This window comes from Nicotiana tabacum, chromosome 12, assembly GCF_000715075.1.
Source record: "Nicotiana tabacum cultivar K326 chromosome 12, ASM71507v2, whole genome shotgun sequence".
Taxonomy (NCBI): Eukaryota; Viridiplantae; Streptophyta; class Magnoliopsida; order Solanales; family Solanaceae; genus Nicotiana; species Nicotiana tabacum.
Window position 1 is genome coordinate 130,456,191 of NC_134091.1, and position 18,373 is coordinate 130,474,563.

The window sequence follows — 18,373 nt, forward strand, 5'->3', positions numbered from 1 at the left end:
GGAGGGCATATTTGCCCGTGACCGAGAGGAGAGAGAGGCCAAGAGGTCTCGAGAGACTGGTCTTTATTTAGGAGCTCGTGCACCAGCAACACGCTATGGTAGGAGTTTTGTGATTCGCCCTATTCATTCAGCTCTTATCTTGGGCATGGACTGGTTGTCGGCCCATTATGCTATTCTTGATTGTCATGCTAAGACCGTGACGCTAGCTATGCGAGGTTTGCCGAGATTAGAGTTGAGAGGTACCTTAGAGTATACTCCCCGCAGGGTCATTTCATTTCTTAATGCTCAGCGAATTATTAAGAAGGGGTGCGATGTGTATTTGGCCTATGTGAGAGATGTCAGTATTGATACCCCTACAGTCGAGTCAGTTCCAGTAGTGAGGGACTTTCTGATGTTTGGCATATTTCGAGATGTGTTGATATTACTTTACCCATGTTTTAACCGCTTCTTGATGTTATTTGATCTTTAAAATACCCAACATAGTTTAATTATTGGTTTTATGACTAATTGAGTTGTGTGTGATGATTTAGGGTATTTGGAGTGCAAAAATATGAAGAAAAGGTGCTCTAGCTAGAGGAAGAGGGGTTGGATGCGTCGAATCCAATCTAGAAAAAAATCATAGTTCGTGCACCCTTAGTAGTGAAGTCGGCCCATAGCATCCACCTTAGCATCCGCACCTGGGCAAAGCTGAGAAGTGGAGGACGAGGTGGATGTGAAGCATCCACCCTAGCATGCGAAGCTGAGAAGTGGAGGACGAGGTGGATGCGACGCATCCACCCTAGCGTCAATCCCTGAAGCTGATTTGGATTAGAAATAGGAGAACTTTGGCCCACGACTTTTGTACGCAATATATAAGCCAAAAACGCCTCTTTTAGGTCATCTAACATATTGGGAAGGGGGAAAAAGCCACGACAAAGCTGTGGAGGCCGAAATTTATCAAGTTTCATCTTTCTCCCACCAAACTTAGTAATTTTTATGTTTCTTTGTATGATTTGTTGTTTGGCTACCATATCTATATGGAGCTAAACTTCACGTTCTAGGGTTGTGGTTCTTTCATGACTATTGTTATTCGGATATTGATTTTGACTTCTTGATTTATCATAATAGTTTATTTATTCAATCTTGCACTTAATTATTTAATTGCTTGATCACCAATTGAATATTATCTACGAATCTAGAATTGAACTCGAAAGTGGGAATTCTATATTGCATATAGGATTGAGTAGGGCAAGTTCTTGAACTCGGGCATCGGGGAACGGATTCGTGGTTAGGATAGACATATACCTAATTGCCTTGCTTGGTTGATTTACAGGAATTATAAATGCGTTCTTGTTGATTCTAACTCCATAGACATATAGGCGTTAGGTTAGCTTGAATAGGCGTGTAAGAACTCGATAGATTCTTATGAGCAATATTAACCATGTCAACCAATAAGCTAGATAAATTAGTCGGTCAATTCAATTGAAGAATACAATAGGATTATTAGATAGCCCATAACCCTAGATCGTTTGCATTGCATTGATATCATAAAAATCTGCTCTTTCTCTGTTCAAAGTTTATTATTTATATTTTTTTATTTAATTAGTTTAGAATAAAATATTTTTAGGTTTAATTCTTGTTTAGATAATTAGGATAGTCTAATTTAGTTAATAGTTAATCATAAGTCCTCGTGGGTTCGACATCCGACTTTTAGTCACTTTATTACTTGACGACCGCGTATACTTGCGTGAGTGTGTTTGGACGCGACAAGTTTTTGGCGCCGTTGCCGGGGACTTAGAAATTTGCTATTTTTCTAGATTAGACATTTTTTTTATATATTCATGTTTTTTTTATTATTTTATTTTAGTTAGTATTTTTTATTTATTTTAGCATGGCATCTTGGAATAAAAATTGTTCGAATGATGGTTATTCTTATTTTGATGATCCTTGTCCATATTGTGGAGGACCCCACTGGTGGAAAAATTGTCAGAATGTTCCCAGGAGCGAGTTGTGCGCACAATCTCAATCCTTTGAGTGGAATATTTGTAATATGTGTGGTGGTCAAGATGGCCATTGGGATGGTTGTCCTAATTTTGTTCATCCTTCTCTGAGCCCTTATTATGATCTTTCTAATGATGTTTCTGAGTTTGATAGGGGCAATGAAGTGCAGGATATGGAACCTGATGCATATATTAGGAATATTTTGAGGCAAGTAGCAGAGCAACAGGATGAACTCAAAAAAGATATGAAAAAAATGAGGGCATCAATCACAAGAATAAAGGCCAATATGGAAGAATTGAATGAAGAGAGCGAGTACCAGCAAGAGAAAATTTTTGAAAAAGAGGAGATTTTGAGCCAAACTTGGCTGGCAGAACAGGCTGAAAAGTTAGAAATATATGAAGCTCAACGTGAGGAACTTACTGATGGGATGAGACACTTTATAGAGGGAAGATCTAAACTGGGACAAGGGATCGATAAATTTGTCACTACTATTCACGACTTGCAAGATAAATTAAATGCAAAGGTTATTGCGTCTATCGCCCAACAAAATAGTAATGAGTTGTCAGAAGCTGAAAAGGAGCTTATACGCCAAATTGAGGAGCTAAAAGTGGAGAGCCAATCATTCGAGCATATTTCTGTTGATGATGCCCATGTTGAGAAAAGTACACTAGAGCCATGCGAGGTAGCAGATAATGTTATATTTGAAGACTCTAATGTGTGCACATATGAGGATATAAATAGTAATACAATTCTAAAGTTGGGGCGTGTTGGTCCTCATTCTAAACATTTTTCGACATTGTATTTGGATGATGACATGGAAATCGAGTCATCTAAGCCTTTGGAGGAGTCAATGGAAGAGGAACATGATGCCTATATTTTTGAATTTGTTGTGCCAAGAAGCAAAAATTACATTCCTCATCTAAAGGCCGAGAAGTGTAGAGTGAAAAATTTATTACTTGGCCTAGTTATCTTTGTAGCCCCACCACTGGAGCATAGCCACAGACTGGATGCCATGTTAGGGGCTCAATTCATAAGTTCGAGGTGGAGGCAAAAAGCGGTTCACGTCGTGCCGCGACGTTAAATCAGGCGCTTATTGGGAGGCAACCCAGCTTTACTGCTTTCTTTTATTTTTGTTTACTTTCTATTTTATTTTATTTTATTTTTATTATTTTGTAGTATTTATTTTTGTTTTGTAGGATTATGAGCATAGGAAGAAAAGCCATTAGAAGAGTGCAAAAGCGAGCTAGATGGTGAGGACTAAGTGTGGGGAGCCCACACAAAGGACGATGCCTGGGGGAAGTCTGAGTACCTCGTGAGCCGCTATTGCTTCGGCCTTTGGCCTACCAGGAAGTCTCGTTTACCCTCTTATTATTTATAGTGTGCATTGAGGACATTGCAAAATTTTAAGTGTGGGGTGAGGAGATCGTTTGGATGAGTTTCTGTGCTATTTTAGCTTAGTTGTAGTACTCATTCTTAAGTGTAGTCGCTTTTGTGGAAAAAAAAAAGTAGAAAAATTGGACTTTTCCCGACGATTGATCTCCTAGACAGTTTTCTTGAGAGATTAAAGTCTAAACAAAAATCCAAAATATGTCTTTTAGCTTTCTTTAGGTAGTAATAATCCCCTATGGTTTTTCTTTGTACCTCGGTTCTTTTTCATGGGATGTAGTTTGAACCGAGTAGTTTTTTTCTTTCCGAGTAGATTAGGAATTTAGGGAATAAAAGGAGCAAGAATGATGAACCTAGGCGCCCTTGACTTGTTTGATAGTAACATATTTATACTTTGGCATGTGTAGTATCTTCTGTATGATTTGAATTTATTGATGATGCCTTGTTAAATTGGATAGCATGTTTTGTGGTGCCTATGTCTCGTTTACATGACTTATGTTCACCTTGTGTTTAATACTTAATATCTCGTGGCTCCGTGAATACTTGCATTGCTTGAGAGTCAGAATGTGATCGTCCTTAGTGAGTCATGTGCCATGTGTGGTGAGGTTTTTGTGTTGTCCATGTATTGTACTTGTGTATAGAACTTGCCCGGTATGTGAGTTGAAGCGAAATTTTAGGTGATGCTCGGTTTGAAAAATGATTTTAGGCTTTCTTTGATCTTTTTCAGCTTATTGCTTATCACAAATAAAATCTATCCCTAGTTAACCCTTTTGGGTCTGTAGACCTTTTATTTGGTACCAACATTACAAGCCTATACCCTTTTTATTCTTAATTGACATTGTTTTGATCCTTTTACCTCTTAAAGCACTTTAATTGTTAGATGAGCGCTAAAAGAAGTAAGAAGGTACTAAGTGTGGGGTGACTTTTGAGTGGAACCAATGAAAGAAAGAAGGGTGCACTTATTTTGTAAAATACTACACCACTAGCGAAAATTGAAAAAAAAAAGAAGAAGAAAAATAGAAATGAATAAATTGTTGTCTTGTTCTTGCTAGTGGGTATGAACTAAAGTAGTGCTTAAAGAAAAAGGGACTGTTTTGGGGGTGATATTGTTTGTGAAATTGAAATGGTATTGAAGAATCTGCACTTAAGTTATTTGGTGATGTGTTAAAGTGCTTAGGAGGTTGAGTCACTATTCGTAAAATATATCCTACCCTTCCCTTAGCCCACATTACAACCATGAAAAAGTTCTAATTGATTTTAGATCGAGTGAGCTTACATTAGTAGAGATTTACATTAAGGGCAAGCCTATGGTACCAATTTCATGCATGTGACTTCTTTGTGAGAGTGAGCGATTTTCTTTGATATATGTGAGTCATTAAAATATAATTGACCATGAGATTCAAATGTGTGGATTAAACTCGCTCTCTTATTCTTGTTGTGAGGGCACATGGTTTCACGAGGATAGGTAACGTTATTAGACTTTTCTATGATGTTGGGTGTTCAAGCCATGAGTGCATAGTGACATTGAGTCGGTTTTTGAGGTTAGGGTTGTTGTGAGCATGTTGTCTTTGTTTAAATATTTTTAAAGAATGACATAAGAAAAGGGAAGTGTATATGATGCATATTCTAGAGCCTAATTGTTGCAAATAACCATGGTCATAGGTGCAGTGTGCTTTGAATGATAAGAGCTTAATTTTGTTTCGTCTACTATAGGATGGTTTGTTCGAGGACGAACAAAGGTTTAAGTGTGGGGGTAGTGATGTTTGGCATATTTTGATATGTGTTGATGTTACTTTACCCATGTTTTAACCGCTTCATGATGTTATTTGATCTTTAAAATACCCAACATGATTTAATTATTGGTTTTATGACTAATTGAGTTGTGTGTGATGATTTAGGGTATTTGGAGTGCAAAAATATGAAGAAAAGGTGCTCTAGCTAGAGGAAGAGGGGTTGGATGCGTCGAATCCAATCTAGAAAAAAATCATAGTTCATGCACCCTTAGCAGTGAAGTCGGCCCATAGCATCCGCCTTAGCATCCGCACCTGGGCAAAGCTGAGAAGTGGAGGACGAGGTGGATGCGAAGCATCCACCCTAGCATGCGAAGCTGAGAAGTGGAGGACGAGGTGGATGCGAAGCATCCACCCTAGCATGCGAAGCTGAGAAGTGGAGGACGAGGTGGATGCGACGCATCCACCCTAGCATCAATCCCTGAAGCTGATTTGGATTAGAAATAGGAGAACTTTGGCCCACGACTTTTGTACGCAATATATAAGCCAAAAACGCCTCTTTTAGGTCATCTAACATATTGGGAAGGGGGAAAAAGCCACGACAAAGCTGTGGAGGCCGGAATTCATCAAGTTTCATCTTTCTCCCACCAAACTTAGTAATTTTTATATTTCTTTGTATGATTTGTTGTTTGGCTACCATGTCTATATGGAGCTAAACTTCACGTTCTAGGGTTGTGGTTCTTTCATGACTATTGTTATTCGGATATTGATTTTGACTTCTTGATTTATCATAATAGTTTATTTATTCAATCTTGCACTTAATTATTTAATTGCTTGATCACCAATTGAATATTATCTACGAATCTAGAATTGAACTCGAAAGTGGGAATTCTATATTGCATATAGGATTGAGTAGGGCAAGTTCTTGAACTCGGGCATCGGGGAACGGATTCGTGGTTAGGATAGACATATACCTAATTGCCTTGCTTGGTTGATTTACAGGAATTATAAATGCGTTCTTGTTGATTCTAACTCCATAGACATATAGGCGTTAGGTTAGCTTGAATAGGTGAGTAAGAACTCGACAGATTCTTATGAGCAATATTAACCCTGTCAACCAATAAGCTAGATAAATTAGTCGGTCAATTCAATTGAAGAATACAATAGGATTATTAGATAGCCCATAACCCTAGATCGTTTTCATTACATTGATATCATAAAAATCTGCTCTTTCTCTGTTCAAAGTTTATTATTTATATTTTTTTATTTAATTAGTTTAGAATAAAATATTTTTAGGTTTAATTCTTGTTTAGATAATTAGGATAGTCTAATTTAGTTAATAGTTAATCATAAGTCCTCGTGGGTTCGACATCCGACTTTTAGTCACTTTATTACTTGACGACCGCGTATACTTGCGTGAGTGTGTTTGGACGCGACACTTTCCAGATGTGTTTCCAGCTGATCTTCCGGGTATGCCGCCCAATAGAGATATTGATTTCGTCATTGATTTGTTGCCGGGCACTCAGCCCATTTTTATTCCTCCCTACCGTATGGCTCCTCCTGAGTTGAAGGAGTTGAAGGAGCAGTTGCAGGAGTTGCTTGATAAGGGCTTCATCAGGCCCAGTGTATCACCTTGGGGTGCTCCGATCTTATTTGTAAAGAAGAAGGATGGTTCTATGCGTATGTGTATTGATTATCGGTAGTTGAACAAGGTTACAGTGAAGAACAGGTACCCATTGCCTCGTATTGATGACTTATTTGACCAGTTATATGGTGCCAGGGTGTTTTCCAAGATTGACTTGCGTTCTGGCTATCATCAGCTGAAGATTCGGGAGCCGGACATCCCGAAGACTGCTTTCAGGATCAGATATGGTCACTATAAGTTTTATGTCATGTCATTTGGGCTGACCAATGCCCCAGCAACCTTTATGCTTTTGATGCACAGTGTATTCCGGCCTTATCTTGATTCCTTCGTCATTGTGTTTATTGACGACATCCTGATATATTCCCGGTCTCGAGAAGATCATGAGCAACACCTGAGGACCGTGCTTCAGACTTTGAGGGAGAAGAGGTTGTATGCAAAATTTTCTAAGTGTGAATTCTGGCTTGATTCAGTGGAATTCTTGGGCCACATAGTGTCTTGTGATGGGATCAAGGTAGATCCGAAGAAGGTAGAGGCAGTGCAGAGTTGGCCTAGACCGTCATCAGCTATGAAGATCCGCAGTTTCCTTTGTTTTGCGGGGTATTACCGTCGCTTTGTGGAGGGATTTTCATCCATTACAGCACCTATGACCAGGCTGACCTAGAAGGGTGCTCCGTTCAGGTGGACCGAGGAGTGTGAGAAGAGCTTTCAGAAGCTCAAGACAGCTTTGACTATAGCCCCAGTATTAGTATTGCCTACAGGTTCAGGGTCCTACACTGTCTATTGTGATGCCTCGATGATTGGCCTTGGAGCGGTATTGATGCAGGATGGTAGGGTGATTGCCTACGCGTCTAGACAGTTGAAGGTGCATGAGAAGAATTATCCAGTTCATGATCTCGAGTTAGCAGCTATTGTTCACACCCTGAAGATCTGGCGTCATTATTTGTACGGTGTTCCTTGTGAGATTTACACTGACCAACGGAGTTTGCAGTACTTGTCCAGGCAGAAGGACCTTAATTTGAGTCAGCGGAGGTGGTTGGAGCTACTTAAAGACTATGATATCACTATATTGTACCACTCGAGGAAGGCCAACATAGTGGCTGATGCCTTGAGTCGCCAGGCAGAGAGTTTGGGGAGCTTGGCATATCTTTCTGTAGTTGAGAGGCCTTTAGCCTTGGATGTTTAGGCCTTAGCTAGTCAGTTCGTGAGATTGGATATTTCAGAGCTTAGCCGGGTATTAGCTTGTGTGCTTGCTCTGTTTTCTCTTTATGACCGTATCAGGGAGCGCCAGTATGATGATCCTCATCTTTTAGTTCTTCAGGACAGGGTTCGGCGAGGTGATGCCAGAGATGTGACTATTGGTGATGACGGTGTGATGAGGATGCAGGGCCGGATCTGTGTGCCCAATGTAGATGGGCTTCGGGAGTTGATTCTCGAGGAGGCCCACAGCTCGCGGTACTCCATTCATCCCGGTGTCGCTAAGATGTACTAAGATTTGAGACAGCACTACTGGTGGAGAAGGATGAAGAAGGATATAATTGGGTTTGTTGCCAAGTGTCTCAACTGTCAGCAAGTCAAATATGAGCACCAGAGGCCGGGTGGATTACTTCAGAGGTTAGAGATCCCAGAGTGGAGGTGGGAGCGGATCACCATGGACTTTGTAGTTGGACTTCCACGGACTTTGAGAAAGTTCAATGCTATTTGGGTGATCGTGGACCGGCTGACCAAGTCAGCCCATTTCATTCCAGTGTTGACTTCATACTCTTCAGAGAGATTGGCTGAGATTTATATCAGAGAGATTGCCCGCCTTCATGGTATTCCAGTATCCATCATTTCAGACTGAGGTACACAGTTCACATCCCGGTTTTGGAGAGCCGTACAACAGGAGTTGGGTACTAGGGTAGAGCTGAGCACAACCTTTCACCCTCAGATGGACGGGCAGTCCGAGTGCACGATTCAGATTCTTGAGGATATGCCTCGTGCCTGTGTGATGGAGTTTGGAGAGTCATGGGACCGATACTTGCCACTTGCAGAGTTCTCTTACAATAACAGTTATCAGTCCAGCATTCAGATGGCACCGTATGAGGCTTTGTATGGTAGGCGGTGCCGGTCCCCAGTGGGATGGTTTGAGCCGGGTGAGGCCCGATTTTTGGGTACAGATTTGGTCAGGATGCCCTGGATAAGGTAAAGGTGATTCAGGAGAGACTTCGCACAGCCCAGTCCAGGCAGAAGAGTTATGCAGACCGTAAGGTTTGTGATTTGGCATTTATGGTTGGTGAGTGGGTCTTGCTTCTGGTATCGCCTATGAAGGGTGTCATGAGGTTCGGGAAGAAGGGCAAGCTGAGCCCGAGGTTCATTGGTCCTTTTGAGATATTGCGGCGAGTTAGGGAGGTTGCTTATGAGCTTGCCTTGCCTTTCAGCCTAGTAGGAGTTCACCCAGTATTCCACGTGTCCATTCTCCAGAAGTATCACGGTGCTCCGACTCATGTATTGAGGAGCCAGTAGCCATTTTAGACAGGCAGGTCAGAAAGCTCAGTTAAAGAATATTGCTTCAGTAAAGGTCCAGTGGAGGGGTCAGCCGGTCGAGGAGGCGACTTGGGAGATCGAGCAGGATATGCGCAGCCAGTACCCTCATCTTTTCACAGTTTCAGGTATGTCTTTATACTTGTTTGAGGACGAACGATTGTTTTAAGAGGGGGAGGATGTGACGATCCGGCCGGTCGTTTTGAGAGTAATAGCCCCGATCCCCTATTAACTGCTTTCCCCAAATCTTTTTCTACTATTGTGGCTTGCCGGGATGATTGGTTTTGAGTTTCGAAGTGTTTTGGGACACTTAGTCCCTAAATGAGAGCTTAAGCCTTAGGATTTGGACCGTAGTCGGAACTTTGTAAAGTCAACTCCGGAATGGAATTCCGTCGGTTTCGTTAGGTGATTTTGGGTTTATGAGCATGTACGGATTGTGTTTTGGAGGTTCGTAGCTCATTTAGTCTTGAAATGGCGAAAGTCGAATTTTGGGAGTTTTTCGCCGGTAGTGAAATTTTTGATATCGGGGTCGTTTTTCGATTCCGGAAGTTGGAGTAGGTCCGTAATGTTGATTATGTCTTGTGCGCAAAATTTGAGGTCAATCGGACGTGATTTGATAGGTTTCGACATCGGTTGTAGAATTTTGAAGTTGCAAGTTCTTTAAAATTGAATTGGAGGGTGATTCATGATTTTTGCGTTGTTTGATGGGATTTGAGAGCTCGACTAAGTTCGTATGGTATTTTAGGATTAGTTGGTATGTTTGGTTGAGGTCCCGGGGGCCTCGGGTGTGTTTCGGATGCTTAACGGGAAGAAATTTGAACTTAGGAAAATCTGGTGCCTTTGCTGGTTCTGGTGTTTCGCACCTGCGGAAAATAGACCGCAGGTGCGCGAGCCGCACATGCGAAGATGGAAGCACAGATGCGAGAAGTCGAGAGTTGTCCTAGGGTCGCAGGTGCGAGGAAGTTACGCATCTGCGATGCCCGCAAATGCACAAGGCTGTTCGCAAATGCGCAAGTTGCGCAGAAGCGGAAGGGACGTCCGCAGGCGCGAGTGCGCAGGTGCGGCCCTTTCATCGCAGGTGCAAAGGCAGAGGGGGTAAGTGAGTTGTACAGATGCGCACGTTTTCCACATAAGCTCACCCGCAGGTGCAAGCCCAGGTTCCGCAGGTGCGGAAATACCTGGGCAGTGATTAAAACCGAAGGGCTTCGCGATTTTTATCATTTTTGGCTTTGCAAACTCGGGTTAGGGCAATTTTTGAGAGCATTTTCGAGGCATTTCTTGAGGTAAGTCCCTTGTGCTTATTTTTGGTCAATAATCTTGCCTTGCCATGTGTTTTCCCACTTAGTTAATGTGTATTTAAGGTGGAAATTGGAAGTTGGAGGCTAGGGATTTGGAAGTTGGAATTGTGGATTGGAGGACCATTTGGTGTCGGATTTTAGTAAATTTGATATGGTTAGACTCGTGAGTGAATGAGCTTTCTAGTTTTGTGAATTTTGTCGGGTTTCGAGATGTGGGCCCGGGGGGACGAGTTGGAGCCAATTTCGGGTTTTGGCCTAATTTTTGTAGTTTTTCTTGTGGGATTCATTCCATTAGCGCGTATTGATGGTATTGTACTGTTTTGAATAGATTTGGGCCATTTGGAGTCGGATACTCGTGGCAAGAACGTGATATCGAGTTGATTTGAGCAGTTCAAGGTAAGTGGCTTGCCTAACCTTGTGTTGGGGACTTCCCCCTTAGGATATCTTGATATTATTTAGTGTGTGGGCGCCGTGTACGTGAGGTGATGAGTACGTACACGGGCTATTATTGCAAAAATCCTGTTTAACCTTTTTAAATCATAAATTATTTCTCTTATTAATTGTACTAATATGTTTAATTGTGTAGTTTAGACTAGAAAAGTATGCTTACGTGTTTTAACTGCCTAATTGATATTTTGTGCGTCATGTTCAGTTAAGTCCTCACTTGCCTTATCTGTGTCCAATATAAACTGTATAACTCGATGTCATACCTGTCATTTCATCTTGCATTGCATATTTAAATTGGGACTACCGACGTATTCCGGGAGAACTCTCCTGTACTGCATATTTACTTTGGGACTACGGACGTATTCCGGGAGATCCCCCTGTACTGCATATTTACTTTGGGACTACGAACGTATTCTGGGAGATCTCCCTGTACTGCATATTTAGTTTGGGACTACGGATGTATTCCGGGAGATCCCCCAGCACTGCATATTTACTTTGGCACTACTGACGTATTCCGGGAGATCCCCCTGTACTGCATATTTATTTGAAACTACGGGACGGTATCCCGAGAGATTTTCTACTGTGTTTACCTTGTTTTGAACTGAGGGCTCCATTAACTATTAAATTTTTGAAAATTTTCTTTAACTGTGTTACCGTAAATTCTAATTATATCTTTTACTGTTTAATTTATTATATTTATTCCGGTAGGGCCTTGACCTGACCTCGTCACTACTCGACCGAGGTTAGGCTTGGCACTTACTGGGTACCATTGTGGTGTACTCATGCACTTTCATGCACATGTTTTCGTGTGCAGATCCAGGTACGAGCTATCAGCCTTGGGGTTAGTGCGTGCTACTGATTCTAGGAGACTTCAAGGTACTTCTGCTTGCGTTCGCAGATCTTCGGAGTCCCTTTCTACTCCCTCACCTAGATACTTTTTTTATTATCCTCAGACTTTTGTATAGAGCTACATAGATTATAGCAGCTTGTGACTTAGTGATATTCCGGGTCTTGAGAAATTATTTTGTATATGCCTAGTAGTACTACTCTTGGCTATTTATAATAGGTTGTTTATCTTTAAAATGTTGTGTTTCTTTATATTTTTCGTAATATTAGGCTTACCTAGTCGTAAAGACTAGGTGCCATCGCGACACCTTACAGAGGGATAATTTGGGGTCATGTCACGAAATTTCATAAATATTTCATGTAACAATCACATCAAATTATTATATAAAAACAAATTCAACAATAAGGATTTAGACATGGCAAACATATGATTTAATAATTTTTCATAATTTTTCAATTTACTACACAATAATGCCTAAGACTTTAATTCAATGAATTTTGCACGTATAAGCCCGAGTACATACTCGTCACCTCGCGTACACGGCTTTTCACATTTCACAAATGACACATAAGACTCAATGCCTAAGGGGTAATTCCCCCACTCGAGGTTAAGTAAGACACTTACCTTTTTTAAGTTATACTGATATTCCAAAATCGTCTTCTTGCTTGAATTGACCTCCGGACCGCTCAAATATATCCAAATTAATTGTATAACTTCATTAAAATTCATCGGAAACAATTCCGGATAGTAATACATCGACTTAAAAATTTATTCCAAAAAGTCAACAAAAGTCAACGCGGGACCCGCCTCTCGGAACCCGACATAATTTTCATAAAATCCGAACACCCATTTCGATACTAGTTCAACCATACCAATTTTATTAAATTTCAATAACAACTCGACTTCCAAATCTTAAATTTTCGTTTTTGGAGGATTTTACAAAAATTCTTCCATTTAAATCCGAATTAAACGATGAATATAATCATAGATTCATGAAATATAATCACTTTAGGATATAGAACACTTACCCCAATCAAGCTTATGAAGAATCCCTCTAGAATCGCCCAAATCCGAGCTCCAAAAATCCCAAAATGAAAATGGCGAAATGACCATTTTTGGTCCTTAACATTCTGCCCAGTTTGCGCACCCGCGGACCATTTTTTCGCACCTGCAAGCTCGTTTTTGCGAGCCAATTCTCGCTTCTGCGATGTCCACTGGCACTACCCTCGCACGTGCGGAAGAGCTTCCGCTTATGCGCTCTCGCAGGTGCAGGAAATTCTTTGCACCTGCTGCCTCAGTCCAGCCCAGTCAATTTCGCTTATGCGAGCTTCTTCTCGCTTCTGCGATGGTCGCACCTGCACCCAAATTTCTGCAGGTGCGATTCCAACAGGTCTGCCCAGAAACAACAGAAATCCCAACATTTTCAACAAGTCCAAATTCGATCCAAACCTCGTTCGAAACTCATCCGGGCTACCCGGGACCTCGTCCGAATTTACTAATAAGTCTCGTAACACAATACGGAACTACCCGGGGTTTCAAATTACATCACACAACACAGAAATTACGAATCGCGCGTCGAATCAAATTTTGAGTTTTCAAATCTTCCAACTTCTATATTTTACGCCGAAACGTATCAAATCAATCCGGAATGACTTTAAATTTTGCACACAAGTCATAAATGAAGAAATAGAGCTATTCAAATTTTCGGAATTGAAATCCGACCTCGTTATAAAAAATTCACCCTTCGGTAGGATTTTCCAAAAATCTTCTATTTTTCAATTTTCGTCAAAATGCGTCGAATTGTCCTACGAACTTCCAAATCCGAATCTGAAAATGCGCCTAAGTCCGAAATCATCATATGAAGCTATTGCCATCATCGAAATTCTATTCCGGGGTCGTTTGCTCAAAAGTCAATTCTCCTGTCAACTCTTTCCATTTAAGCTTCAAAATGAGAATTTTTCTTTAAATTAAATTTTGAATCTTCCGAAAACCAAACTCGACCACACACGCGGGTCATAATACATATTGTGAAGCTTCTCGAGACCTTAAGTCACTAGACGAGGCATAATTTCTTAAAACGACAAGTCGGGTCGTTACATTCTCCACCTCTTAAACAAACGTTCGTCCTCGAACGTTCTAAGAATTATTCTGAGGTTACCAAATTGATGATTTTACTTTTACATATATACTCACGGTTGATTCCACGCTACCGCATTTGAGATAAGAGTGACAACATCGTCTCATTTGAGTTTATTTCTTTTATCTATATTTGTAAGCTTTAAGATCAATTTCTTACACTCCAAACATTTCAAAAGGTCTAATTTTCACAACAACGCACGGTATTAGTCTTAACTGGCTATAGCAACTCGTATACTCACGGTTGATTCCACGCTACCGCATTTGAGATAAGCGTGACAACATCGTCTCATTTGAGTTTATTTCTTTTATCCATATTTGTAAGCTTTAAGATCAATTTCTTACACTCCAAACATTTCAAAAGATCTAATTTTCACAACAACGCACGGTATTAGTCTCAACTGGCTATAGCAACTCGTGCCTACGCACACATCAATTTTCTTGATAGTGTTGAAGTACTTCAAAACAATTTTGGGGTGTTACATTATCTCCCGCTTAGGATCATTCGCCCTCAAACACCAAACATAACTTATCTCTTCCTTTGCAAATCTCAATCCTTCAAATTTTACTATCTCCCAAATTTTTCAGAAATTTCGGCAGAGTCTCCCCTGCAATTGGGCCTATCCACCTGCCAGAGTAACACCAAAATAACTCATAACAACACATCCACAACCCAACACAATACCACAAGGTATATATCAATAACACCAATCTCAACATTACAAGCACTGCATTATCATAATGATATCAGGACATGAAGCACATCATATGTATGCTCATCACCACATCTCTGGTCTTAAAAGCTGTTCATAATTAATTCCAGCATCATCAATTAATCTCATATTAACCACCATCTCATTTCAAATTTTTACAACACTTACAACAGAATGTGAGGCATGAAGACCTCATGATTTCTTACTCGAATTAATGAGTCACATTTAATGCCACCTGGGCACTCATCTCATAGGTTAAAACTCAATGTTTACAGCACCAAAATGGATGAATATGCACAGGAAAAAAATATACAAGAATTATCAAATAAGCCTAGCAGGCATGACTCCCTATTAATACTATTGTACAATTAAATTTCACAAAGGGAAAATTTTTAAACTCATAAATATTTCACCACAAGGACCTCGTCCTTACATAACTTTCATCGCGGCTTGCAGCCCGGTTTAAATATTTCACATCATTTAAAAAAAATGCGAGGATCTCATCCTCACCTCCGAATCACAATGTTGCACATTGTGCTAACTGAAATTTTCAATTTCCTTTCTTTCTTCTTTTCAAGATATTTTATAAACAATTTTCACAATATATAATGAACCCTCCTACCGGTAGGGCATATAATTCATAAAAATTGAAATCAATTATTTCGAAACACATTAAACCCACTGTAATGAATAATAAAAATTACTTTTGGGCTTATAGCCCTCAATGTTGTACCAAAAATAAAATGACAGACACAGGCTCACACCTTCAAATCTCCCAACAGAGATAACATATTAGTGGGTCACAAATTTACAAAGCTCACCCATAAGTAGAGCATAATAGGAGGACTCACCTCAATATTCAGAACCGAATCAAATTAAGGGAAATTATCCTTTATAATAAAAACCAGGATCGTACCAGTAACGACACCATCTGGTGTATTGGCCCTAGCCAAATCATAGTGATTATATCAATGGGTCGGGCCTCCACCTCTTAGGCGCCCACTACCCGCCTGTCCTCCACCTATAGCTGACTGTGCACGTGGAGTATCAACTGGAATAAAGCTTATAGCTGGAGTGTTCTGATTAAATCCACCCCTCCCAAGTCTGGGACAATCTCTCATGATATGCCTAGTATCACCACACTTATAACAACCCCTCTGAGGCCGCGGCTGCTCGTACTGAGTCTATGCCAAATAACTGGAATAACCACTATAAGAATCTCGAGTCGGTGGTGCACTATAAACTGGAGCACCCCGAATAATCTGATGTGTAGACTGAGCTGATCGGCTGCTCGAGCCTCCGCTATAATGGGTTCTAGCTGAAGAGTAAAATCCACTGAACTCTCCAGATCTTCGAGACCTTTTGGCCTCCTTAGACTCCCTTTCCTCGCCTAAAACACCCTCAATCTTCCTTGCAATCTCCACTAGTTGAAATGAAGCATCAGTTTGCAACTATCGAGCCATACATATTTTAATATCATAATCGAGCCCCTCAATGAATCTGCAAACCCGCTCTCTGATTGTAGGAACCAAGATAGGTGCATGACGGGCTAACTCACTGAACCTGATAGATATTCTAACACTGTCATAGTGCCCTGACGCAACCGTTCAAACTCTGCACGCCACGCATCTCTGAGAGTCTAGGGAACAAACTCTTTCAAGAACATTTCTGAAAATTGAGCCCAAGTTGGTGGCTTGGCATCGGCTGGTCTACCTTCTTCATAGATTTGCCACCACCGATATGCTGCGCCTGACAGTTGAAATGTAGTAAAGGTAACTCCTCTTACCTCCACAATACCCATGGTGCGGAGAATACAGTGACAATTTTCTAGAAATTCTTGGGCATCCTCTGTAGCTGTGCCACTGAAAGTAAGTGGACTATACCTCTTAAACCTTTCAAGTCTCTTTTGTTCTTCTTCTGATGCATCTGGCCTGACCTCAGGCCGAACTGGAATAATAGGTTGTACCGGTACTACACCCGGAACCTGACCAACATGAACCTGCTGCTCTGGAGTTGTGATAGGAGTCTAAGCTACTCCCCCAATCTGCGGAATGTTTGGTGCAATAGAGATCAATCCCGCCTGAGTTAATGTACCAAACATACTTAGGAACTGTGCTAAAGTCTCTTGAAGTCCTGGGGTAACAACAGGTACTTCTGGTACGTGTCCCCCAACTGGACCTATTAGTGGCTCCTCAACTGTTGTTCTGACAGGTGCTCTAGTCGTAGCACGTGCCTTTCCTCGACCTCTACCTCGGCCTCTATCTCGGCCCCGGCCTCTTGCAGCCCTAGCAGTATGAGCGGCGGCCTGCTCAGCTAATCTGGTAGCATGTGTCCTCACCATCTGTGAGAGAATAGAGATACAAAGGCTCAAATTCTACAATCAACAAATCCGCATGACACGAATGAAAGAAGTGAAAATTTTCTAACAGTTCTGTAGCCTCTCGAAGGTAAGTACAGACGTCTCCGTACCAATCCGCAAGACTCTACTAGACTCGTTCGTGACTCGTAGAACCTATGAACCTAGAGCTCTGATACCAACTTGTCACGACCCAAAATGACCACTGGTTATTTTATCCTGCCCTTATTACTATCTGTTTTCTAGTATTTTGTATATTATATTGCACAGGTTATTAGACTAGTGAGTGTCTTGACTGTACCTTGTCTCTACTCCATTGGGGTTAGTCTTAATACTTACTGGGTACCGACCGTGGCGTACTCATACTACACTTCTTTACATTTTTGTGCAAAGCCAGGTATTGAAGATAACAGACTTGAGAGGAGTTAAAGCGGGATCATAAGGATTCAAGGTAGAGCTGCTTGGTCGTCGCAGTTCCTTGGAGTCTTTTCATTTCATTGTACTGTTAACCTGTAATCAAACAGTATTGTATATTCAGTCCTCGTGATTATTCTATGTATCCAGTTAGAGTTCGTGACTCAATACTACCAGTCTTGGGAGGTTGTATATTCATATTTATTCCGCTGTTAGTTTTGGTTACTTATTTAATTCTAAAAAAATGACTTCAAAATGTAATTGAAATTGGCTTACCTAGTCTTGGAGATTAGGTGCCATCACGACGCCTATGGTGGGATTTTGGGTCGTGACAGTTATAAAGACCCATAGTTGAAGAAAATCATTCTTTGATGAAAAATATTTTTTATCGAAAATAAATTTTGTCATCATAAACATAAGAAAATTACTTTTTCTTGACAAATATTTTCTTTAAGTCATTTTCCTTCCTACTAAACACACCCCACTTCTTTTATTTTTATCTTCTTAGGAAAAAGATCCAAATTTACCAATCTACTTTTGAATATTGTCTACATATAAACTCCGTTATATTATTCGGCTAAATTTACCTCTACCATTATACTATCCGATCAAACTTACCCTTACCATCAGCAAAGTTTTAAAAATTATCCTTTAGTCCATCATATGACCTAGAACCTCCCAAATCATTTTAATTAAGTCACTTATTCTTTTTTTTGATCCACTATTTTCAAAACAGTTAGCATTTACCTACTTTCTTAATTAAAAAAAAAATAAGAGAAAGAAATATTAAAATAATACAACGGCTAGTAAACAAAGTATAGTAAACTGAAAAATCTAAATTAGGTACTTTGTCTAAATTTCAAAAGTATTTACAGCACCCTAACTTTAATGAATTCGTTGC